Source organism: Triticum urartu, chromosome 1A (assembly GCF_056163025.1).
Source record: "Triticum urartu cultivar PI428250 chromosome 1A, HENAU_Tu73, whole genome shotgun sequence".
Classification (NCBI taxonomy): domain Eukaryota; kingdom Viridiplantae; phylum Streptophyta; class Magnoliopsida; order Poales; family Poaceae; genus Triticum; species Triticum urartu.
In genome coordinates this window covers 303,666,782-303,692,839 of record NC_141873.1, presented here as the reverse complement: position 1 = coordinate 303,692,839, position 26,058 = coordinate 303,666,782, and positions in this window count along the sequence as shown.

Sequence of the window (26,058 nt, the reverse complement as noted above, 5' to 3'; positions counted from 1 at the left end):
CAACACAAAGTCGGTCCGTTCCATCCTTCTTCTTCACAAAAAGAACACCACAACCCCACGGAGAAGAACTAGGCCGGATGAGACCCATTTTCTCTTGAATATCGAGTTGCTTCTTCAGCTCCTTCAACTCTTCAGTTCCGAGCTTGTAAGGACGTTTGCACACAGGTTCCGTGCCAGGCTCAAGATCAATAACGAATTCAACTGGCCGGTGCAGAGGCATTCCTGGAAGCTCTTCTGGAAAGACGTCTTGATATTTGCAAACGACTGGAATTTGCGAGATAGCATCCAGTTCACCCTTCTCATTGAGAGAAAACAGACGGATGGTATCATCACGAGCGGCAAAGACAATTACATCCTCAGACGAATGAGTCAATTGAATCTGCCTAGCTGCACAATCGAGCTGAGCCTTGTGCTTAGAAAGCCAATCCATTCCGAGAATAAGATCAATATCCGAGTCACCAAGAACATTTGGAGAGGACAAGAACTTATAGTCACCCAAAGTGATAGTAACATCCAGAACGCATACTCGAGATGTCATTTGACGGGCCGGAGAGACAATAGCCAACGGTTTCGGTAACACTTGAGTAACAAAATCATGCTTAGATGCAAAAGGTCTCGAGATGAAACAATGCAATGCACCAGTGTCAAAAAGAACTTTTGCAGGAATATCATTAATAGGAAGGTTACCCATGATCACATCTGACAAGTCCTCTGCCTGAGCTGCATTCATCAAATTGACCTTGGCGTGCTTGGGGTTATGCTTGACCACAGCTGTACTTGCCGATCTGACAGGAGGAGGAGGAAGAAGACGCCTCTGGTTGAAACACTTGTTGGCATAGTGACCCTTCTGTTGGCACTTGTTGCATGTGACCTCTGAAAGCGGACGGTGATACAGAGCACTCGATCTTGGAGCTTGAGACGACGTCTTGTTCTGAAAGCCAGGGTTGGGTGGGTGGGAAGATCCACTACCACCTTTGCTCTTCTGCTGATATGGCTGACAGAACGGAGGAGGAGGAAGCCAATACTTCTGCTGCTTGGCCACTTGAGTAGAGGAAGAAGGAGTAGCATCTCTGACTCGCTTCTTGGAAGCATCACACCTCAACTGAGCAGCCTCTTGCTTCAATGCCATGTTGTAGAACTCATCGTACCTCAAGGGCTCAAAGAGAACAAGAGCGAGCTGAATTTCTTCTCTGAGACCACCCCTGAACTGATATATCATGCTCTTCTCATCAGGGACGTCCTGCTTGGCAAAGCGGGCGAGCTTCTGGAACAACTTGTTGTAGTCATAGACAGACAAAGAGCCTTGCTTCAGGTTGCGGAATTCCTCACGCTTGCTTTCAACCACGCTTTGGGGAATATGATGAGCTCGGAAATCTCGACGGAAATCATCCCAAGTTATAACACGTCCACCTCTGGAATCCTTGTACTGCTGGAACCATTCTGCAGCTTGATCTTTGAGTTGGAAGGAAGCGAACTTGACAAAGTCCTCAGACCTGACGTTACTGCACTCGAAATGCTTGCACAGATCCACTAGCCAATCGTCAGCATCGGTTGCCTCAACACAATTGCTGAAAGTCTTTGGCCCGTTAGCAAGGAACTGGTTGAGTGTAGCAAAGTGATTCTGATTGTTGCCTTGATTCCCTTGGTTGCCTTGATTGCGCTCTTGAAGAATTTGCATGATCAACTGTGTGTTTGCATTGGTTGCGGCCATCACAGCTTGCCATGCCTCCGGAGGAGGTGGAGGTGGTGGCGGATCAGGATTCGGAGTCATGCGCGTTGGAGGAGCCATCCTGAAGAGGTTGACCACCATTAGCACATTGACAGACAAATATTGAAGCTGAATCCAACGGAATGAAAATTGCAACATATTGTGTTCACATCCGAACAAAATGAACGAATGCAATCCTCTTGAAATGGTCACATATCCATAAATTGAGAAGCCACTTAGAATTAAGGTAGAGAAATAAATCAACAAGGTACGGATCAAGAACGAATAATCGGTAAGAAATCCCAATCTCAAACCAATATCCATGGAAGAAGAACTAGAGCTACTAGAATTCCCACCTATGAAACTCCCGAACCTTTCCAGTTATGCAATCAGGTGGATACAGGGGAAGCGTAATATCTCACCCAAACTAGCAATTCCTACATCCAGCTGTATCCATCCTTCAACACATAACCAAGAAACCTTCGGAAACCATCTACCTCAACCTTCGAAAAGCATCCGTTATACAAGTTATGGCGATACTCCCGAACTCCCGCCCCAGTACTGGGTGGCGTCGAGGTTATCTCACCAACGAACTGCATAAAAGAGATTTTCGATGTCGGCATACTAAACTCAGGTATTCCAGAACTGCAACGATAAAATTATGACGACAACACCTCAGAGCTCAACTCCCCGGGACACTTCCACTAAACCCCTGACAGGAGGCACCAAGACAATGTTCTCATCATAAAACCATCGGAACGATTCTAAGATACCCGCGTGATCCTAAAAAATTTTTAGTGAAATTTGAGAAGAGTCAAAACTCTACGTCAGGATGCCTTACCAGAGCGATGAGGAGACTGGGAAGTAAAAAAGAATTCGTAATCTCTCCGATATATAATCCCTAAAAGACTCAAAACATTTTTCTAGACACAACTCAACCGCTAAAAACGATCAAGCGATGGGGCTCCTAAGGTCGGGGATGGCTCTGATTACCAACTTGTAACACCCTCGATGCGACTATATCTCCCACGTGTCGAGGCATGACTTAGAGGCATAATCGCATTGAAGGCATATGTCGCAAGTTAGGCAATCTTCACAACATCCCATGTAATATAAATAATAAAGGGGAGATAACATAGTTGGCTTACACTCACCACGTCAATCAAGTACATAAATAACATTACATCATCCAAACACTCATGGCCCGACTACGGCGCCAAAATAAGAGATAACCAACAAGTGTTTGCATCATGCTCATCATAAGAAAGGACAAGGGAGCATTTCATAGTATGGAGGCATATGATGCGAGAACAACCAAAGAGATTAAGCGCAATCAAACAAGCATGCATCACAAGTAATATGTCCAAGTCTCCACGATCAATAAGCATAGATGCAACAATTGGAGGCAAGCGACAATGAACAAGATATATCATGTGAGAGGCATGAACATATATGTCATCAACCCAAGAAAGCAAGTAAGAATGGAACATGGGTGATGCGACAAAGCAAGCAATAGTGATTAGGTCAAGCAAGCTAGTAGTGCGAAGATGCAACATACTAGAAGGAATCATGGCAAGCATGTCATGGGTGCAAATAGTGTGCATGAATAATTCACATGACATAGCACAAGCATGAAAGGATGCTATGAGCAAAATAGCATCAATAGCATGAGGCACATGATAAACATGGCAATAGCAACAAGGATCTCCACCAAGCATGCAAATACACATAGGAGTAGCATAATAGTGAATCATGGGTAGATGCATGAAAGGGTCACAATTGCATGGCAAAGGCATAGAAGTAAGCATAGCATGCAAAGTAAACACGGTAAAATGAGGATGAAGCGATAAGCGGTATATAGCCCATAGCCATGTGAGAGCCAAGTGAGAGAGATGCGGGTAGTCGTTGCGCGAAAGGAACGGTGGTAAGGATAGTCCACGGGATCTCAAGTCATCTTTGCTCTCAAGAGCTCGTTTCGTCAATTCTTGGGATTGAGAGGTTGACGAGTATGCGTGAGTACCTACAAAAAACAAAGACAAAGGGAAAAATTGTGTGTGCGTGGTAGATGTACACATCATCCATCATGATGCGCACATGCTTGTGTCGGTTAGCACAAAATATCCAATGCTCAAATAAATGAGATGTGTGATATTGAAACATGTCAGACATCATGATAGGTTTGTTGTTATGTATAACATAATGGAGACTCAAATTATGTATAGCATCATGGGAAATATGTAGAGCATTGTTATTCATGGAATGCATATTGTGCAAGCAATTATGGGAATCATGCAAAGTATGGAATGCATCAAAATCTCCTAATATGTATGAGGAAACTATGGGGGTCTCCTCATGAGCATTAATGGAAACATCACATGGGGAATATTGACAACATCCAAAACAATGCATAGTTGGAACATTGTGATCATGGCATGGCATAGTAGATGAATTGCGCAAATAATGTAAAGGAAGCATGGAAATGTCATTGCAAGAGAAACAAAAGCCAATGACCATCATCTCGTCACCTAAGCCGTAAGTGCAAATGGGATTTATGTGAATGGGGCATGCATAGTCACTATGTTGAGATTGAAAAGATGCAATATGGGATATCTCACTCATAGCATATGACAAGGTTAATGGATTGTCAAACATGATGCGACCAAAAGAATTTTCACATGATATCCTATGGAGCATAGCATCACAACTAGGCAACTCGACATGCTCGTCATCATATTCATCATAAATAGGTAAGTCATGACATGAAGAAGTCGCACTAGCATGAAGCATGGGTATAGGTGGATCAACATCATGCAAGGAATCATTGGTGAGATAGTCCACTAGTGGGACAAGAGAAGCACCATCACCTAGTTTACCTTTGGAGCATCGCTCATGTGTTGTAGGTGAGGTGTCGAAGACCAAGTCGTGGTCATCTTCATCTTGATGGAACCATGTGGGGGTGCATCTTCTTCCACCATGGCCATCATCGTCTCCATTGGAGGTATGGACTCGTCGAGGATAAGCATGTAGTTATGTAGGAGACCTAGCACCAAAGAAGAAAACTGTAACACCCTCGATGCGACTATATCTCCCACGTGTCGAGGCACGACTTAGAGGCATAATCGCATTGAAGGCATATGTCGCAAGTTAGGCAATCTTCACAACATCCCATGTAATATAAATAATAAAGGGGAGATAACATAGTTGGCTTACACTCGCCACGTCAATCAAGTACATAAATAACATTACATCATCCAAACACTCATGGCCCGACTACAGCGCCAAAATAAAAGATAACCCAACATGCGACACGGTCCCAATCACCCCCAACTGGGCACCACTACCGATCATCGGGAAAGGAAACATAGTAACGTTGAGAGTCTTCGTCGAACTCCCACTTGAGCTCAAACGCGTCTCCTGGAGCGGAATCATCAAGCACTGCATCTGGTGTAATAGTAATCTGTGAGCCACAGGGACTCAGCAATCTCGCACCCTCGCGATCAAGACTATTTAAGCTTATAGGTAAGGCAAGGTACATATATGTGGAGTTGCAGCAAGCGACTAGCACATATGGTGGCTAACTTATTCGCAAAAGAGAGCGAGAAGAGGAGGCAAAGCACGAGCGAGAAACTAGAGAGCAACCTGCGCAAACATTACTCCAACACCGTGTCCACTTCCCGGACTCCGCCGAGAAGAGGCCATCACGGTAACACACTCAGTTGATTCATTTTAATTAAGTTAAGGTTCAAGTTATCTACAACCGGACATTAACAAATTCCCATCTGCCCATAACCGCGGGCACGGCTTTCGAAAGTTCAATCCCTGCAGGGGAGTCCCAACTTAGCCCATGACAAGCTCTCACAGTCAACGAAGGAATAGACCTCCTCCCAAGATGTTCCGGTCAGACTCGGTATCTCGGTAATTCAAGACACTTCGACAGGTTAAAACAAGACCAGCAACACCACCCGAATGTGCCGACAAATCCCGATAGGAGCTGCACATATCTCTTTCTCAGGGCACACTCAGATAAGCAATCCGTACAACTAAAACCAGCCCTCGAGTTTGCCCGAGGTGGCGCTGCAAGGGGCTCTAGGTTGGACCAACACTCAGAGGAGCCCTGGCCTGGGGGGGTTTAAATAAGATGACCCTTGAGTCTGCAGAACCCAAGGGAAAGAAAAGGCTAGGTGGCAAATGGTAAAACCAAGGTTGGGCATTGCTGGAAAAGCTTTAATCAAGGCGAACTATCAAGGGGTTCCCATTATAACCCAACCGCGTAAGGAACGCAAAATCCGGGAACATAACACCGATATGACGGAAACTAGGGCGGCAAGAGTGGAACAAAACACTAGGCGAGATGCCGAGCCTTCCACCCTTTACCAAGTATATAGATGCATTAAGATAACAAGATAATATAATTATATCCCAACAAGTAAATAAATGTTCCAACAAGGAACGGCCTCCAATCTTCACCTGCAACTAGCAACGCTATAAGAGGGGCTGAGCAAAGCGGTAACATAGCCAATCAACGGTTTGCTAGGACAAGGTGGGTTAGAGGTTTGACATGGCAATATGGGAGGCTTGAAAACAAGTGGTAGGCATCGTAGCAATGGCATAGCAAAAGAGCGAGCAAACTAGCATAGCAAAGATAGTAGTGATTTCGAGGGTATGATCATCTTGCCTGCACAGTTGTCAAAGTTGACTGGATCCTCGAAAGCAAACTCAACGGGCTCCTCATTTGCAAACTCGTCTCCCGGCTCTACCCAAACAAGACAAACAAGCAACAAGGACACAATCAACCACGTGCAAACTCAAACAACACAATGCAAAGATGGTATGCTATGCGGGATGCAATGCGGGATGCCAAATGCAAGATATGACAGGAAATGCAAGAACCTGGCCTCAACTTGGAAAATCAAGTGTGCCACCGGAAACAAGCCTAGCTCTAAAACGGCAGCACCTGAGTGCAACTTCGAGTAAGAAAGAACGACCTTCTGCTACCTTTTTACCGGGGCATTGTTTTAACGATGAGATGAAATCGCTTGAAAACGATATAAAGAACCCCGGAATCGGAGTTACGGTTTGGAAATGGCAAGCGATTCAAAAATGACACCGGTCTGCGATTTACAGCAAGTAGCCATCTAAATGCAATGAGATGAACATGCTACAGCACCCAAACATGACAACAAAATACATGGCAGGGATGCATTCAAGATGCTTAACAAAAGTCTAGCACTGAGCTACGGCCAATTCATCCATTAACAGGTTCAAACAAGCATGGAAAAAATGCATATGACAAACAGATCTCAGACTTAGTGAAATCAACACTTTTCTGGAATTTCAGATCAGGTAGCACTCTTCGGAGCAACAAAACTACATGCTACAGGACCTGAACATGGCAAAATAAAGCATGGCATGGAGCTACTCAAAGAGCTTAACAAAAGTCCCTTAGTGACCTTGAGCCAAAAGGAATCAGAAAATACAATTGCAAGCATGTGAACATAGCAAAAACAAAATCAGTTTTCAGACTTAGTGAAAACTGACACATGCTGAAATATAACTCAAGTAGGCATGTTTACGAGCTCGATGCACTCACTACAGAGCAAGTCATGGAAAGAAAAGGATACATCCATCAAGAAGGAACAAAATTCAAGCTAGACATGGCAAGAACAATAGCATAGCATGCATGGATCAACTACAGCATCACCGGCAAAATTGCAAACAAGTTGACAATCTGCCTAGATTCAGAAAGTAGCAAAAGTAGAGCTCGATTGACTAAAGCTAGGGTGCTCCATAATTGCAAACACAGACATGGATGGATAGATCACTACAATACTAACAAAACATCCTTACTGATCATCCTCAAAAGAGGCACGGATCACTAGGAAACAACATGAACATATGGCATCATGAGATAAACAGGTCAAGGACTTAGTGGAATTGCTAAGTCCCTGAAAACAGAATTAGCAAGTGCACCACTTTGCAAGCTTGCACTAGTCACCACACACATCACAAAAATACATGGGTTGCACCTCTAGAAAGATGACAAAACCCTTAACAAAACATATGTAGAGCATCAGGGCATATCATGCACACATTAATCATGGCAAAAATGACAAAAAGCTAAATGGAGTAGCAGATCTGACAATTATCCCAAGTAGCCCTGTTCTAACAGCATTTCGGGCATCAAGATGAGCTCAAATGAAAATGATGCAATGGAACGAAATGATGTACTCTCTGAGATGAACATTTTGATATGCTATATTCATGAATCGGAGCTACGGATGCAAAGTTACGGGGCTAGGAAGAAGGGCACATGGATCTACAATTCCTGGGACTTTGAGGAAAAATCAACCCGCGAGAAAAGTCAACTCGGGACACGGAAGCCGAGGCGGTGGCGCGGTTCGCCGGAGAAGTCGAGGACGGCGGTGGCCGGGGTTGGGGGCGCCGGATCCCGCTCTCCCACGGCCGGATCTGGCCGGAGGCGAGGCGGGGAGGCGGCGGAGCGGCCGGCGGGCGTGGTGGCCGCGATGGCCCGGTGCGGTGGCGGGGCGCGCCGGCGAGCAAGGCGGCGGGGTCGAGGCGCGGGCGAGGGAGCCGGGCGGCGGTGGCGCGCGGGCCGGGAGGGCCGCGGTCGGGCTCCCCGGGCTGGAGCGGTGGGAGGCGGCGGTGGACACGTGGCGGGCGGCGGTTGGTTGGGGCACGGCGGCGGACGCGTCCGGCCCGAATCGGACGTGTCCGTCAGCGGGAGGTGCAGTTTTTAGGGTTTGGGAGAGGGAGATCCGGATTTCGGGGAAGGGGTCTTTAAATAGGCATAGAGGGAGCTAGGAGAGTCCAAATGAGGTGCGGTTTGCGGCCACGCGGTCGTGATCGAATGCTCTAGATGATGGAGCAGGTTTAGTTGGGTTTTGGGCCAAATTGGAGGGGTGTTGGGCTGCAACACACACGAGGCCTTTTCGGTCCCTCGGTTAACCGTTGGAGTATCAAACGAAGTCCAAATGATACGGAACTTGACAGGCGGTCTACCGGTAGTAAACCTAGGTCGCTTGGCAAGTCTCGGTCCAATCCGGAAACGTTTAATCCCCACACACGAAAGAAAGCTAGAATTGACCACCGGAGGAGAACGAAGCGCCGGAATGCAAAACGGACAACGGGGAAAAAGCTCAAATGCATGAGATGAACACGTATGCAAATGCAATGCACATGATGACATGATATGAGATGCATGACAACGACAACAACACACGGAGACAAAAAACCGAAACCCGAGATAATAAATTAACTTAACACCGGAAACGGCAAGAGTTGGAGTACAAATTGGGAAAGTTACATCCGGGGTGTTACAAAAACACACTTGGAGTAGAGGTTAATTCATTAGAAATCATAGTGGCCTCACGTGCCATGTCAACTACCTGACTCACTAAGTGTTTTGGCTCACTCACTCCCTCTTGGATGCTCTCACTCATATGGTTGGTGGAGTCACTCAAATAGCTCTCAGCCTCACATAGGATGTGTGGCATGCTCTCAAGTGTGTGGCTAGTGGTGGTCACACTCATCCTTTCAAAGGAAATGCTCTCAATGTCACGTATGGTGGAGTCACTCATGTCACTCATGTGGTGGTGGCTCTCCTCACATGGCAACTGGGGCATCTCGTCATATGTGGGTGTTGGAGAGATGTTGGTCAAATGTCTCCATGCCCAATCATGTCGTAGTCGTAGCCGTGGATGAAGGCCGAAGATGGCACATCATCACTCTCCTCTAAGACTAAAGGTAAGGTCTCATGTGCGGTCTCATAACTTGACTCGGAGTATGAGTCCAATATGGGCGCCGTCTTCAAGTGGTTGAAGAGGTTCATGCTCATCGCCGTGGTCGAAGGGGATGGCCCTAGCTCGACCTTCTTGTCGCCATCTTGTTGTTGGAGGCCCATATGATGTGGCACCTCGTAGCTCGTCTCCATGACCGAAGGGAATGTCCCATGCCCGTCCATCTTCCTTGGGGGGCTTCCGAAGATGGAAGTGTCGCCCTCGCTCATAGGTGGTCGCCTTGTACTTGATGATGTCGATGTAGGCAAACTAACGGGAAGTAGGCGAAGATGTCGTACGTCCAAAGGAGAAGATGCCTTGATAGCACTTGGCGAAGATGCCAAAGTGGTTGTTGTAGCCGTAGCTCCGTCTTGGTGGTGCTCGTCTCGCGATATTCTTTTGTGCTCATGAAGTTTGGACTTGGTGTGAAGTAGGGCTTGTTGGGACTTGTGCATTTTCTCTTGGTGAGCATCGTCATGATGATGTTGGCGTTGTCGCACTTGAGCTCGTCATAGATGTCATTCGTCGTCGTCGTGCACATGTTGCTTGGAGGTGACTTGCCCTTCATGACGAGGTTGATCATGAACGTGATGATGGTCTCCATGGAGATGTGGACGTGGACGACTTGCGCTTGTATCGCTTGGGCGCTCCGAAGAGGATCGATGTGCTCGCCGCCGCCTTGAAGATGACAAAGGGGAGGTAGACTTGATCAAGGCCTGAATCTCCTCCATCCTTGCATCTTGCTCCTTCTTTTGTGTGGAAAGCTTGTTGTCGATGTAGTCCCTTTTCCTCGCTTCGGAGTGGTGAATGTCGATGGAGAGGTTCTCGATGCGCTCTCGCAATCTTGATTGTGCAGCTTGCGTTTGTCGTTGTAGATCGAAGATTGACGCTTTGGTGATGTAGTTGTTCATGCCGTGGTTGTTGTGGAAGACCGGAGATGAAATGCCTTGCCTATCCATCACAAGACTCGAGCCAATATGAGTGGGTAAAATAGAAAAACGAATACTAAATGTACCTTGACCGAAGTTGAAGGTGGATCAATGATCACTCCGATGTGGAACAAGGAAATAGCACAATTGGTACCAATTCTTGTCGGTTTCTCACACCTACACAAATAAGGCTTATGGTGGAGCTCGGTGAGGATAGTGGCACAAAAATGTGATGTAAAATGTTAGCAAGAGTCAATAATGTTGAAAGAGATTCAAAAATTCGCAAGTGTAACAAGTAGACCAATAGCAATGAATGGTACACAGGAACACACACACAGATAGATAAATGGGGTCGTGAAACCAAGGAATGAGCTCAAAATGTGGAATCCACGGAAAATGCTCTTGTTGCACAACTCTAGAGAGATGCTAGCATGATTGCTCAATAGGCAGATACGACAGTTGTGCACAACCTATAGGAGACACTAATGCAATGACTTCTATCCCAATTATGCTATGTATATGATGTTCCGGTCGTATGATCCAAGATGATCGGATATGATAATCTTATATGCAATGTGGTATGATGCTATGGCACTTGCTTACAAGCTTCTTTGCTTTTTCTCTTTTGCTTAAAAGATTTATTCTTTTTTTGTATGGCCACTTTGCGAAATGCACAAACCAAGATAGCTATTGTGTATATGCGGTAACAAACTTAAGGCACATGAGATGATATGATACCAATATGATATGGTATGTATGCCATGTATGGTGTAGATCACTAATGTGCACAAGTATCGTTGCCGGCAATACTCAAAGGCTAGTCTCGATAGGCAAGTGACGCAAAATGGGCTAGGGGTTATCAATGCAATTGCAAGGGAATATACAATGGAGGGATACCAAGATGATATGGAGGTTACCGTCCGCGGTGATGATGAGTGGCGGTGATCTTGATGGAGATACCAAGATGATGGAGACTCGTCCCTAAGTAGCCGAAACACCTTAGGAAACGGAAAAACCGCGAACTCAAAATCTCAAATGTCAAATGGTGGTAGCGGGATGTGGTGGTGGCGGAAGCTCAATGGAATTGCTGAATGGAAAAGATGGGTTGCGGAGTACGGAATGCGGAAATGGAGGGTAAGGTTGGCTATACATGGTGGCGGAGTTGGAAGCACGGTCCCTAAGTAGCCGAAACACCTTAGGAGACACAACTCACAACACAAACAAAATTGGGTTAAGTTGGGATGGTGGAAGTGTATGGTGGTCAAGCCTATGCGGAAGTTATGGTGATGGTTGATGAAGAAGCAACCGTCCCTAAGTAGCCTAAACACCTTAGGAGACTCAAATCACTCCTCAAGCAACCACTAATGCGATGGGGAACAAAATTGGTTAGGTTGCAGAAGTCTGTGGTGGTGTAGCGGATGATGTGGTGTAAGCCCTAGGAAAAGATGCCAAAGTTTCAAAACATTGATGGAGTCAAATGGTGATGGTAGTATTTTTTAGGGAAGGGGGATGTCAAGAGCTTTTCAACGAGCTAAAGAACGCGAAAATCGGACTTCGGATGAATTAGTTATGGACAAAACGGTGAAACGGGGATGGCTGAAATGTTAGGGGCCGGACATCCGGGCTCGGGGCCGGAAATCTGGGACCTGATGTCCAGAACCGAGCAGATTTAGAGCTCCAGGAGCCGGATGTCCGGCCTAAGGCCCGGATTTCCGGCCCGACGATTCCAGATCGGGATTTGAACTTCGAAACTCAATTTGGGGCGGAAATTGATGATTTGGGGGGAAAATTGGATGGATTTCGTGGATGGAAGGTGGGGAAACTCGGGGAGAAGCTAGATCTACTCAAGACACAATGAATCCATGGATCAAAATCAAGAAAACATCATCAAAAGAACAAATCACAAAAAATGGGGCTATTTTTGGTGGGGATTTTCGAAATTGGGACAAAATCAACAAAATTAGGCTAGAAAACAAAGAGGGGGGCTCCGAAATCTTGATCAACCTGGCTCATGATACCAAGATGATGTAGGGTGGAACGCTAGTGACCGATCTTTCACAAAAGGAGCGGATCCCGCGAAGAACACAAAGAACACGAGGAGGGAAACGAGGGGAAAATCACGAGGGGAACACAAGAGAACACTCAAACCAACAAGAATGATCACACATGCGCCAGACCCATGAACACAAAGGGAGATACAAGATCCAAAGTCAACAACGGACGATACAAGAGGTAACGGTCTTCTCCGTGAGGAGGTCTTGATGGGGCCGCCCAAGAGGGGGTCTTGATGATCTTCTCCGCAAGGAGGTCTTGAATCCAAAAGGATCTTCTTCGTAGAGGCCGTGGTCTCTCTCGTGGAGTAGATCCGATGTGGATGAGCAATGCTCTATCTCTAAAATGAGCTAAACCAATGCTAACCCTAACTAGAAGGAGGTGGGGGAGTATATATAGTCTAAGCCACGAAGGGGTAAGTGGGAAAGAGGGATACATGGGCCCTTGGCCCGTTCACTGTGCGCAGACAGGCGCCGGATGTCTGGGCTGGGGGCCGGATGTCCGGCCGTTCGCGGGTGGCCGGATGTCCGGGGCATGGGCCGGATGTCCGGGCTGGCGAGGTTGGTCTTGGTGCTCTCTAGATAGGGGGCGCCGGATTTCCGGGCAGGAGCCGGATGTCTGGCCCGTTGCGGGGCGCGGATGTCCGGGGGTCGGCTGGATGTCCGGTCGCTGTAGAGTCGCCTAGCGTCTATCTCTCTCTGGTCTTCCTCTGGTTGCTGGCGCCGGATGTCCGGGCTCTTGCCGGATGTCTGGCCGCTGTAGCTCCGCGGCGACTCCACTTGAGGCACTTCTCGATCCGCTTCCGCGTGGACTTGTCCTATGCTTCGAGCATCTCCATGGTCGTCTCCTCGGTTCCTGAGCACACATAGTGTCTTTACATTAGGTAGCAACCATGTCTCATACGAGTTGGAAGGGGAATCATTTAGGAACGGGTTCACCTTGTGTCCAATGGCGTATGCTTGAGTGTACATGGGGATGATCGTAGGATGCTCCGCATCATATGTTCTTGAAGTTTTAAAGTTATGCTTGTTTTGCCTTCCTATGCTAGTTGATTACTGTTCCCATAAGTTGTTTAATCACAAAATCCCTATGCATAGGAAGTGGGTTATACTTAAATGTGCTAGTCATATTCTTCATGATGCTCTCTTTATGTTTCAATTCTTATCTTTTATGAGAGCATCATTGAAATCATCATGCCTAGCTAGGGGTTTTAAACGATAGCGCTTGTTAGGAGGCAACCCAATATTATTTTTGTTCTTTGCTTTTTGCTCCTGTTTAGTAATAAATAATTCATATAGCCTCTGTTTAGATGTTGTTTTATGTTTTAGTTAGTGTTTCTGCCAAGTAGAACCTTTGGGAAGACTTGGGCGAAGTCTTTGTGATCTTGCTGTAAAAAAACCAGAAACTTTTGCCCTCACGAGATTAGCTGCCATTTTTTACTGGAGAGTGAGATTAGGTTGATTCTTTTTGCATATTATTAATATACAAATTACTCAGGTCCACCAATTTATTTCAGAATTTTTGGAGTGACATAAGTATTCGAATGATATAGATTACTACAGACTGTTCTGTTTTTGATAGATTCTGTTTCTTGATTGTGTTGTTTGCTTATTTTGATGAATCTATGAGTAGTATCGGAGGGTATGAACCATAGGGAAGTTGGAATACAGTAGATATTACACCAATATAAATAAATAATGAGTTCACAACAGTGACAAAAGTGATTATTTTATTTTCTTATACTAACAGAGCTTACGAGTTTTCTGTTAAGTGTTGTGTTGTGAAGTTTTCAAGTTTTGGGTAAAGATTTGATGGACTGTGGAATAAGGAGTGGCAAGAGCCTAATATTGGGGATGCCCAAGGCACCCCAAGGTAATATTAAAGGACAACCAAGAGCCTAAGCTTGCGGATGCCCCGGATGGCATCCCCTCTTTCGTCTTCGTTCATCGGTAACTTTACTTGGAGCTATATATTTATTCACCACATGATATGTGTTTTGCTTGGAGCATCATTTTATTTTGTTTTGCTTGATGTTTGAATATAATACCAAGATCTGAAATTCTTAAATGTTAGAGAGTCTTCACATAGTTGCATAATTATTCGACTACTCATTGATCTTCACTTATATCTTTCGGAGTAGTTTGTTGTTTGCTCTAGTGCCTCACTTATATCTTCTTAGAGCATGGCGGGTTTTATTTTATAGAAATAGATGAAATCTCATGCTTCACTTATATTATTTTGAAAGTCTTTTAGAACAGCATGGTAATTTGTTTGGTTTATAAAATTAGTCCTAATATGATAGGCATCCAAGATGGGTATAATAAAAACTTTCATATAAAGTGCATTGAATACTATGAGAAGTTTGATACTTGATGATTGTTTTGAGATATGAAGATGGTGATATTAGAGTCATGCTAGTTGAGTAGTTGTGAATTTGAGAGATACTTGTGTTAAAGTTTGTGATTCATGTAGCATGCATGTATGGTGAACCGTTATGTGATGAAGTCGGAGCATGATTTGTTTATTGATTGTCTTCCTTATGAGTTGCGGCCGGGGACGTGCGATGGTCTTTTCCTACCAATCTATCTCCCTAGGAGCATGCGCTTAGTACTTTGTTTCGATAACCAATAGATTTTTGCAATAAGTATGTGAGTTCTTTATGACTAATGCAGTCCATGGATTATACGCACTCTCACCCTTTCACCATTGCTAGCCTCTCTAGTACCGCACAACTTTCGCCGGTACCATAAACCCACCATCTACCTTCCTCAAAACAGACACCATACCTACCTATTATGGCATTTCCATAGCAATTCCGAGATATATTGTCATGCAACTTTCCACTGTTCTGTTTATTATGACACGCTCCATCATTGTCATTGCTTGGCATGATCATGTAGTTGACATCGTATTTGTGGCAAAGCCACCATTCATAATTCTTTCATACATGTCACTCTTGATTCATTGCACATCCCGGTACACCGCCGGAGGCATTCACATAGAGTCATATTTTGTTCTAAGTAATCCTTGAGTTGTAAGTAAATAAAAGTGTGATGATCATCATTATTAGAGCATTGTCCCAGTGAGGAAAGGATGATGGAGACTATGATTCCCCCACAAGTCGGGATGAGACTCCGGACGAAAAATAAAAAAAGAAAAAGAAAAAAGAGGCCATAAAAAAGAGAAGGCCCAAAAAACAAAAAAAGAGAAAAATAAAGAAGGGGCAATGCTACTATCCTTTTACCACACTTGTGCTTCAAAGTAGCACCATGATCTTCATGATAGAGAGTCTCCTATGTTTTCACTTTCATATACTAGTGGGAATCATTCATTATAGAACTTGGCTTGTATATTCCAATGATGGGCTTCCACAAAATGCCCCAGGTCTTCGTGAGCAAGCGAGTTGGATGCACACCCACTTAGTTTCTTTTTGAGCTTTCATACACTTATAGCTCTAGTGCATCCGTTGCATGGCAATCCCTACTCACTCACATTGATATCTGTTGATGGGCATCTCCATAGCCCGTTGATACGCCTAGTTGATGTGATACTATCTTCTCCTTTTTGTCTTCTCCACAACCACCATTCTATTGCACCTATAGTGCTATGTCCATGGCTCACGCTCATGTATTGCATGAAGATTGAAAAAGTTTGAGAACATCAAAAGTATGAAACAATTGCTTGGCATGTCATCAGGGTTGTGCATGATTTAAATATTTTGTGTGATGAAGATAGAGCATAGCCAGACTATATGATTTTGTAGGGATAGCTTTCTTTGACCATGTTATTTTGAGAAGACATGATTACTTTGTTAGTATGCTTGAAGTATTATTATTTATATGTCAATATTAAAATTTTGTCTTGAATCTTTCGGATCTAGATATTCTTGCCACAATAAACAGAATTACATGGATAAATATGTTAGGTACCATTCCACATCAATTTTTTTTTATCATTTACCTACTCGAGGACGAGCAGGAATTAAGCTTGGGGATGCTTGATATGTCTCCAACGTATCTATAATTTTTTATTGTTCCATGCTATTATATTATCAACCTTGGATGTTTTATATGCATTTATATGCTACTTTATATGATTTTTGGGACTAACCTATTAACCTAGAGCCCAGTGCCAGTTTCTGTTTTTTCCTTGTTTTTGAGTTTTACAGAAAAGGAAAATCAAACGAAGTCCAATTGACCTGAAACTTCACGGAACTTATTTTTGGACTAGAAGAAGGCCATGGAGTAAAAGAGTTGGGCCAGAAGAGTCACGGGCTGCCCACGAGGGTGGGGGGCATGCCCACCCCCTTGGGCGTGCCTCCCTACCTCGTGGACAGCCCGGAGACCCCCTTGACTTGTTCTCGACGCCAAAACCTCTTATATATACTGAAACTTCCAGAAAGAAACCTAGATCGGGAGTTCCGCCGCTGCAAGCCTCTATAGCCACCGAAAACCAATCTAGACCCGTTCTGGCACCCTGCCGGAGGGAGGATTCCCTCTCCGGTGGCCATCTTCATCATCCTGACGCTCTCAATGACGAGGAGGGAGTAGTTCACCTTCGGGGCTGAGGGTATGTACCAGTAGCTATGTGTTTGATCTCTCTCTCTCTCGTGTTCTTGATTCGGCACGATCTTGATGTATCGCGAGCTTTGCTATTATAGTTGGATCTTATGATGTTTCTCCCCCTCTACTCTCTTGTGATGGATTGAGTTTTCCCTTTGAAGTTATCTTATCGGATTGAGTCGTTAAGGATTTGAGAACACTTGATGTATGTCTTGCATGTGCTTATCTATGGTGACAATGGGATATCACGTGATCCACTTGATGTATGTTTTGGTGATCAACTTGCGAGTTCCATGACCTTGTGAACTTATGCGTAGGGGTTGGCACACGTTTTCGTCTTGACTCTCCGGTAGAAACTTTGGGGCACTCTTTGAAGTTCTTTGTGTTGGTTGAATAGATGAATCTAAGATTGTGTGATGCATATAGTATAATCATACCCACGGATACTTGAGGTGACATTGGAGTATCTAGGTGACATTAGGGTTTTGGTTGATTTGTGTCTTAAGGTGTTATTCTAGTATGAACTCTAGGTTAGATTGAACGGAAAGAATAGCTTAGTGTTATTTTACTACGGACTCTTGAATAGATCAATCAAAAAGGATAACTTTGAGGTGGTTTCGTACCCTACAATAATCTCTTCATTTGTTCTCCGCTATTAGTGACTTTGGAGTGACTCTTTGTTGCATGTTGAGGGATAGTTATATGATCCAATTATGTTATTATTATTGAGAGAACTTGCACTAGTGAAAGTATGAACCCTAGGCCTTGTTTCCTAGCATTGTAATACCATTTGTGCTCACTTTTATCATTAGTTACCTTGCTTTTTTTATATTTCAGATTACAAAAACCTATATCTATCATCCATATTGCACTTGTATCACCATCTCTTCGCTGAACTAGTGCACCTATACAGTTTACCATTGTATTGGCTATGTTGGGGACACAAGAGACTCTTTGTTATTTGGTTGCAGGGTTGTTTGAGAGAGACCATCTTCATTCTATGCCTCCCACGGATTGATACACCTTAGGTCATCCACTTGAGGGAAATTTGCTACTGTCCGACAAACCTCTGCACTTGGAGGCCCAACAACGTCTACAAGAAGGTTGTGTAGTAGACATCAACACTTGCGGGGTCGACGAAGGTCCTCGGAAGAGATGAAGTAGTAAAGAAACCACCTGAATGCGCAGTCGTTGCCTCGGTGGTGGCCTTCATGGGACCCAAGTGGCGGCGGCCTCATGTGTTGTACTTCTCCTTGATGATGGCGATGGACACGGAGAAGCTAGCCACCGACTCGTCGCTCTCCATGCACCTGACTTCCATCTCTGCCTGCATGGCGTTGCCGCAGGCACGGGAGGCGCGCCGCATGCACGGGAGGCATGGCCACCGCAGACAGTGGCGGCGCGTGTAACACCCCGGTGTAATGATGCTACAGTAACCCCTGGGGTTAAGTTAATCATTTTGCTAAATAAGTGTTTGATCATCATTGTCTCCTCTCTCTTTCAAATTCCAGTTGAATTCATTTTCAAATTATAAGTGAAATTCAAAATGCTCAAACATGAAAACTAAAATGTTCATCATGTGCCAAATATTCCACAACTAATATAGGTGGTGAACCAACATTTTTGCAAAGGGTTTAAGTGGCCTAAACTACTTAAAACAGTGACCTAAGCAATAAATTAAATGCCCTTTTTAATCTATAAAATTGGAAACTATTCCAAAAGCCTCCCAACCTTTTGTGGCAGTGCACAATAATTCTAGGAATTTGTTTTGGCCTGTGGCATAATTTTGCAAGGTCATTTTTGGCTAAAAGGAAAATGCAAAAGCTGTTGAAAATAAAAAAGGAAAAGAAAAAGGAAAAGGAAAGTAGAGGGGAGAGAGAGAAAGCCCCTGGCCTCCCCTTGGGCTTCGGCCCATCCCAACAGGTTGGCCCACCTACCTCCCCGGTCGCTCTTCCCTCCCCTTGTTCCACCGACCGAGAGCGCGCGCCCGCGCGTCACCACCGAACCACCTCGCCGTCGATGAGGGGGATAAAGATCCCCTCGACGCCTCGGGCTCCCCTTCCACTTGCTCTGCCACCCCCACTCGCCCGCCCGCTCGCTCCGCCTCTCCCTCTCCCCAGCAGATTCCTCCTCTCCTCCCCCCTCGTTCCCCCGTCCACCTCCGAGCACGGTCACCGCCATTGTCCGTCGTCACCGCGGCCACCGGCCACCCCGCGCCTCGCCAGCATGTCTTCGAGACGCGCCGGCAACCTCTACCTCGGCTACGCCTCGCCATCGAGCTCGAGGAGCACCGCAGGCCACAGATCGAGCCGCCCCCCTTTTCCACCTCAGTCGCCGGCGATCTTCCTCCTCCCGACGCTCCTGCTGCTCCTAATCTTTCAAGGGCCACCGTGTGTGCCGCTAGGTGAGCTCTTCCATCTCTAGCCCCTCCCCGTGCCCCGTAGCCCGGTCCCCGCCAATGCCCGTTCCGGCCGTCCGCCCCGCTCGACGCCGTTGTCGTTGCAACCCGCCCCCGCTCAAGCTAAGGTCGCAGTTGGATGTGCCGCTTCTCCGGCGTCCGAACGAGCCTAGCCGCGTCCGATTTGAGCCACCGTAGCGCCGTTTCCGTTGAGCACCCGTACGCGCCGCCACCTCTGCTCATTACCGGCGACGATTCCGGCCAAGTTCGGCCGCGCTACCGTCACCACTCGACGCGCGACACCGTCCGCGTTCGAACGCACCTGGCTGGGTGTGAAACGGAGCCCTGTGCTCGTTTTCCGGCCGTCTCCAGCGACGGGCCGCTGCGAGAGAGGCTCGCCGGAGCTCTCTCCGGTGCTGACCCGACGTGGCTCAGTGGGCCCCGCCCCTAGGTCACTGACCAGTCGGCCCTGATGGCCTAGTTGACTGGTTTGACCCAGTTAACTGCTGACTGGGCCGCCCAATGGCACTGACATGCGGGCCCCACCATGAATTAAACTAATTAAAATTTTTTAATAATTAACCTAGGTTTGTTAGTTTAATGCACTGTTAGACTAACAGAGGCTGACATGTGGGTCCCACTGGACCCACAGGTCAGGTTTGAACTGGTCAGTGAGTTTGTTGACTACTGACGTCATCAACACGTCATGCTAACGTCATATTTTCTTTTCTGTTATTTTAAATAATTCTAGAATATGTTTAAAATTTGAAAAATCATAGAAAACAAACCGTAGCTCGGATCGAAAAACTTTATATATGAAAGTTGCTCAGAACGACGAGATGAACCCGATTACACTACCCACATACCTGTCAGATGCCTCTAACTATCTGAACATGGAACTTTCCCCCTTCGGTCATCTGTCTGACACAGGTCCGGAACCGGGAAACCATTCCCGGTTATTTTCCCCCTTCACCTTTATCGTGTAGCCATACATTAGGTCACACGCGGCACATCTTATTGCCATGTTATGCCTTGTGATGCATTGTTTGCTCTGTATTTACTGTTTCTTCCCCCTCTTCTCTCTGGTAGACCCCGGGACCGATGCCGCCCCTGTGATCAACTACGTCGACGACGACCCCTCCTTGCTAGAGCAACCAGGCAAGCAAACCCCCCTTGAGCATTTCGATATCGCCCATTTCTTTCCCTCTCATGCTTGCATTAGAACTGCTACTGCTTTATGTGTGATACTACTCAGATGCATAGCCTGTTGTTGTTACCTGCTTTCATACCTTACCTGCTTATCCAAAACTCCTTAGTATAGGTTGGTTAGAGATCCATCAGTGACCCCCACCTTCTCCCAGTTGCCTCGCTTTATGTTCGATGACTCGATCATCGTGATCGACTTCCAGGCCCCGACACCGCACATCACCCCCCTAGTTGTACGACTCTGCAGAGTTACCATCAAGTGCCGAGGGTGGAACCTCTTACATCACTCCTAATGAGATCTCTGTAGTGTAGCTATACGGTCGAGGTCATCGAGGGTGATTTCCTCCTTAACCACTTCCGTTATGGCTCTGTCGTGCAACCCCTCAAGTGTGAACCTTGAGGGTGGATCCTCTTACGTTCACCTTGATGATTACATCAAGTGGAATTCACCGGGGGTGATTCCTCGGGTTTTCCCCTTGGTGTTAGACACACAGTTACTATGGTTACTATGACTTTGCACTGAGCCATGTTACTAAAGACGGGTCGGCCCTGAGGGGTACCCGCGCGAGCTTAATAGCGAGTGATGTGGAGTTGGGTTGACCTGGAAGGTGCCTGCGAGATACTTACGAGGCGTGGTCGGGCATTCTTAGCCCTTGCTGCAAGTACTCGAGACAGGGCGACGGGGTCACATCGATCGTGAGTCTCTGCTCGTTACCGCGTGCTCCTAATCCACTACGGTTTGGATATTTGATCCGAGGGGCCTCTGGCCTGATAGCACTAACCGTCACATGGGCATAGTATGGGCGTTCTGCGTCGTATGAATCAGCCGAAGATTAATAGACGTCAGCGACTGAGCGGCGCGCTCCGGGTTGGACTGCGTAAGCTCCTGCCTTGTTGAAGGAGGTAGCTAGGTCTGCTCACCGGCCGCCCACGCAACATGCAGGAGTTCCCGGGGCGATGGCCCATGACCCCTGGGGGCATAGGTTTAGTATGGCGTGCTGGCCTCTCTATTAAGCCTAGGTTGGGTTGCGGCGTATTGTTTGGCCGAGGCCGGGCATGACCCAGGAAAGTGTGTCCGGCCGGAGTTAATCGAGCGTGATGGGTAAGTTGGTGCACCCCTGCTGGGAAGAAAACATCTATCGATAGCCCGTCCAACGGTAATGGACACTTGGAGTTGTATCCCGATCGATACAACTAGAACTGGATCCTTGTGATGAGAACTGGATGGTGATGAGAATTGGATTGTGATGATAACTGGATAATATGGCTATGGGGTTGCTTTCTCGCAGGGAGTCGAGAAAGGATCTCTGGCCGAGGTTGATAACCTACTGCTACTTTACTTTATGCTACTCTACTCCCTCCTGTTGCTGCAAGATGGTGGGTTCCGGAAGATGCTAGTCTTCGATAGGCTATGCTTTTCCCCCTTCTCTTCTGGCATTCTGTAGTTTAGTCCACAGATACAACCCATTTCCTTTGATACAGATGCATACTTAGTTTAGATCTGATGTAAGTCTTGCGATTACTTTGGATGAGTACTCACGGTTGCTTTGCTACCTCTTTTTCCCCCATACCCGATTGTTGCGACCAGATGACAGATCCCAGGAGCCAGACGACACCACTGATGATTACTACTACCTTGAGGGTGCCTACTACTACGTGACGACCACTGACGACCTAGAGTAGTTAGGAGGCTCCCAGGCAGGAGGCCTTGCCTTTTCGATCGATGTTGCTTTTGTGCTAGCCTTCTTAAGGCAAACTTGTTTAACTCATGTTTGTACTCTGATATTGTTGCTTCCGCTGACTCTTGTGTATCCAAGCTGATGTATTCGAGCCCTCCAGGCCCTGGCTTGTAATATAAAGCTTGTATTATTTTAATTTGTGTCTAGTGTTGTGTTGTGATATCTTCCCGTGAGTCCTTCATCTTGATCGTACACATTTGTGTGTATGATTACTTTACGATTGAGTCGAGGGCGTCACAAGTTGGTATCAAAGCCGACTGCCTGTAGGTAGCCCCCTTTCCAACTCCTTGGCCGAAGTTGAGTCTAGTCACTACAAAAAAAATTACTAACATGGTTGTGTGTCTTACAGGCCCACGTCACCATATGAGTGGTATTAGGATCTTTTATTCCTCGTCTATACTCTGGGACTCTGATCTCTCTTCTATTCGGGTTAAAATGGTTTTACTAACTCTAACATTAGGATCCCGTGACCACATTCACCGCAAAGCTGGATAAGCCATAATTTTTCCTTAGAATAGTATTCTGGATAGTACACGCACTGTCGTGATGACAACGAAGTGGTATCCATCGTACCCTTTCATTATGCATGTTTCATCATGAATGATCCTTGTTTTTACAAATGCTCAATACTGAACTACCCCCTATTATATGTTAGTAGGATGGTTAGACCCGCTGGTCGTGGCCGTGGTGCCAACGATCCACCACCGCCCAAATTCTTTGCTGGAATGATGCAACAATTTGAGCTAAACCGCCAGTTCATGGAAGGAATGATGGCTCAGTTTCCTCGTCCGAACATGAATCAACAGCCAACCCCAGTAACTCTGCAGGACTTCATGCGTCTCAACCCAACTATTTACCGCAGCTCAACTCAACCCCTTTATGCTAATGACTGGCTCCACGACATCACGTATGAAATGGAGTCTGCTAGTGTGGCCCATGCTAGTTATGTCACCTTCGCATCTTTTTTTCTGAAGGGTCCCGCTGCTCAATGGTGGGACAGCCACAGGCGTACCCTGCTTGCTGGAACGGTCATCACTTGGCCGGATTTCCAAGCTGCTTTCCGTGCTCGCTTCATTCCTCAGGGAATCATGGACAGGAAGAAGCCAGAGTTCCGCAACCTCACCCAAGGCAACAACAATGTAGATGCTTATCAGTGGGAATTTATGGACTTGTCTCGTTATGCTGAAGAAGACATTGCAACTGATGCTCGTAGGCAAGAAAAGTTCTATGATGGACTTCACCCTGATATTAAGCTAGCACTGCTCGCTCATGACTTTGCCGACTTTGCCACCTTGGTGAACAAGGCTATTCAGGTTGAGACTGGTCTTCAGGAACACCGGGGATCCCTCAGGCGCAGCCGTGACGCTGGCCCATCTTCGGGCCCGTCAACACAGAAGCATCGGATATGGATTCCCCACAGCATGTATCGTCCAACTGCACCTACACCAAGACAGTCCTATGCCGCACCTCGTCTTCCTCCTCCACCGTAGAGGCGGCCTCTTCGAGCTGTACCACCCCAAGCTCCTGCTACCAATCCCAATGATGGTCTGTGCTTCAAGTGTGGCCTTCCGGGTCACCGCTCCAGGAAATGACCTCAAAATCAGAATCAACTGGCTCTTCCTGCTGTCGGTCGTGGTAACAATCTACCCCGCAACAACAATGCCCGACCATATGGTCGTGGTCAGGCTAATCATGTTGATCTGAATGAAGCTAAAGACCAGCCTGCCACTGTGATGGGTACTCTTCTCGTTAATTCAGTACCAGCATCTGTTTTATTTGATTCAGGGGCATCACATTCATTCATGTCAGAAAATTTTGCATATGCACACGACATTCGATGCGAGCCCATGAACACTCCAATTGTGGTACGCACCCCTATGGGTCAGTGTCGAACTACCATGATTGGTCGCGACGTCCCCGTTGAAATTGAAGGGTTGGAATTTCATGTTTCTCCCATTATTCTGGAGTCTTCCAACATTGACCTCATTCTGGGAATGGAATGGTTGAAAGCACATACTGCCTCTATCGTTTGTGCCACCGAAGTCGTTCATCTCCTACATCCTTCCGATGAGATAGTAAGCTACCATGCTCAGATTGTTCAAAATGCTGAAGCACAACTTTATGCCTTGAATGCGTTGAACGCAACACCTCTTGAGGGAATCAAAAAGATTCCAGTTGTTCGCGACTTCCTCGATGTCTTCCCAGAAGAACTTCCAGGAATACCCCTGCCCGGGCTGTCGAGTTCGTCATCGATTTGAAACCAGGCACCGTTCCTATTGCCAAACGACCCTACAAGATGCCGCCTCACGAACTCCTTGAACTTAAGGAGGAAATCGACAAATCACTTCGCAGTGGTTTCATTCGTCCAAGTTCCTCAGCTTGGGGAGCACCTTCTCTCTTTGTAAAGAAGAAGGATGGAACAAACCGTTTGGTCCAAGACTATCGTCCTATCAACCAAGCTACAATTCAGAACAAATATCCCCTTCCTCGAATCAATGATCTGTATGATAAACTTGCTAGATCATCAATATTCTCTAAACTCGACTTGAGGTTGGGTTACCACCAGATCCGTGTTTGTGAAGAGTATATTCCAAAGACCGCATTCGTCACTTGTTATGGTTCTTACGAGTACACCATCATGTCTTTTGGCTTGACCAATGCCCCAGCCACATTCTCTCGTCTGATGAACTACATATTCACGGATAACCTCGACAAGTTCGTCGTAGTCTATCTGGATGATTTCCTGGTATATTCGAAGAACAAAGAAGAACATGTTGAACATCTTCGACTTTTTCTACAGAAGCTTCGAAAACATCAACTTTATGCCAAGTATTCTAAGTGCGAATTTTGGTTACCCGAAGTCACCTACCTTGGTCATGTCATCTCCAAGGATGGCATTGCCGTCAACCCAGAGCGAGTTCAGGCTATTCTTGACTGGACCCCTCCGAAAACTGTCAAGCAAGTCTGACGCTTTCTCGGTCTAGCCAGCTATTGTCACCGCTTCGTAGAGAACTTCTCCAATATCGCCAAGCCACTGACCAATCTGCTTCACAAAGGCGTTAAGTTCGATTGGACAGACAAATGTCAGGAAATTTTCCAGGCACTCAAAGACAAACTGACATCGGCCCCAGTGCTTGCTCCCCCTGATTCTCGCAAGGACTTTGTCATCTATTGCGACGCTTCACGTCAGGGATTAGGCTGTGTCCTAATGCAATAGCGTAGAGTGATTGCTTATGCCTCTCGTCAAGTACGTCCTCATGAAGAGAACTACCCAGTTCATGACCTCGAGCTTGCTGCGGTTATCTATGCACTGAAGCTATGGCGACAGTACCTTCTCGGTAATCGTTACGAGATCTTCACCGATCATCAGAGTCTGAAGTACCTATTTACTCAGCCAGATCTGAACCTCCGTCAGCAGCGATGGATGGAAGCTATTGCTGACTACAAATGCGGTATATCCTATACCCCTGGTAAGGCTAATGTAATGGCCGATGCCCTGAGTCGTAAGTCTTATTGCAATAACCACATGGTTCATAAAGCTCAGCCTCGCCTTTATGAAGAGCTATGCAAGCTGAACCTTCAACTAGTTCCACAGGGTTCTCTGAATAACCTTGTCTTGGAACCAACTCTTCTGAAAGCAATTAAGTCTGCTCAAGCCAAAGATGCTC